Source organism: Triticum urartu, chromosome 1 (genome assembly GCF_003073215.2).
Source record: "Triticum urartu cultivar G1812 chromosome 1, Tu2.1, whole genome shotgun sequence".
In the NCBI taxonomy this organism is placed as follows: Eukaryota; Viridiplantae; Streptophyta; class Magnoliopsida; order Poales; family Poaceae; genus Triticum; species Triticum urartu.
The window spans coordinates 214214984-214216562 of NC_053022.1; positions in this window are offsets into that span (position 1 = coordinate 214214984).

The following is a 1579-nucleotide window of genomic DNA, read 5'->3' on the forward strand; positions in this document are numbered from 1 at the left end:
TCATTATATCAATCTCCATCACTTTATTATTGCTTTGCTTTTACTTTGCATCTTTATACCAAAAATACCAAAAATATTATTTATCATCTCTATCAGATCTCACTTTTACTTATCGAAAATACCTACAGAAAACTGCTTACCATTTATCATGCTCTTGAAAGAAGCCACTAGAGAATACCACTAGAGAATACCTACAGAAAACTGCTTATCATTTCCTTCTGCTCCTCGTTGCGTTCGACACTCTTACTTATCGAAAAGGCTACGATAGATCCCCTACACTTGTGGGTCATTAAGACTCTTTTCTTGCGCCGTTGCCGGGGAGTGAAGCGCCTTTGGTAGGTGGAATTTGGTAAAGAAAAATTTATATAGTGTGCTGAAATTTACTGTCACTTGTTACTATGGAACATAATCCTTTGAGGGGCTTGTTCGGGGTATCTTCACCTCGACCAGTAGAGCAAAGAGTTGCTCCTCAACCTATTGAACCTACTGAAAATGTTTACTTTGAAATTCCTTCGGGTATGATAGAGAAACTGCTAGCTAATCCTTTTGCAGGAGATGGGACATTGCATCCTGATTAACACTTAATCTATGTGGAGGAAGTTTGTGGATTATTTAAGCTTGCAGGTATGCCCGATGATGTTATCAAGAAGAAGGTCTTCCCTTTATCTTTGAAGGGAGAGGCATTGACATGGTATAGGCTATGTGATGATATGGGATCATGGGACTACAAGCGATTGAAATTGGAATTTCATCAAAAGTTTTATCTTATACATCTTGTTCATTGTGATCGTAATTATATATATATATATATATATATATAATTTTTGGCCTAGCGAAGGAGAAATCATCGCTCAAGCTTGGGGGAGGCTTAAGTCAATGTTATATTCATGCCCCAATCATGAGCTTACAAAAGAAATGATCTGTAACATCCCAAATTTTCAATTTGGAATGTTATACATTAGATCATCATTGCATATCATATTTTATTGCATTTTGGTTGATCCAGAAATTTAACGCAACTCAAGGACCCTCAGAGAGAGTTGGGGATTTCGTTATTTTCGTATTTGAGTTTTCTCAAAATTTGAAAATATGATCATTTGATTTTATTTATTTTAACTTCAATTATTTCTATCATAAAAAAATGAGAGAGGGAATAAAATGAATTTCCCAAAATAAAGGAATATTGAGGATTTAATAATAAAATCAAATAAGATTTTATTTTGGATTTATTTGCTATTTTATTTGAATTTAGGAAAAATGCGCGTTTTTCAAAATTGCATTTAGGCCCCAAATAAATGTTCCTCCTGTGCGGCTTCATTTTAGAAGCCGGGGAAAATTTATTTCAGAATTTTTGGAGTCCGTTTAGTATTTCTTTTGTTTGTTTTTCTGCACGTAATTATTTTAAAAAAAGTGTGAACCGACTTCGGGCCTGGATCGGCCAGGACTCCTCTGGCCGGGGCCCCTTTAAATAGCGCCGCCCCGGGCGGCCTCAGCCAAGCCGCCGCCGCCAGGAACCCTAGCCCGCACCGAACCCCACGCCGCCCCGCGCCGCCGCCGCTGCCCCGCGCCGCCGCCCCAC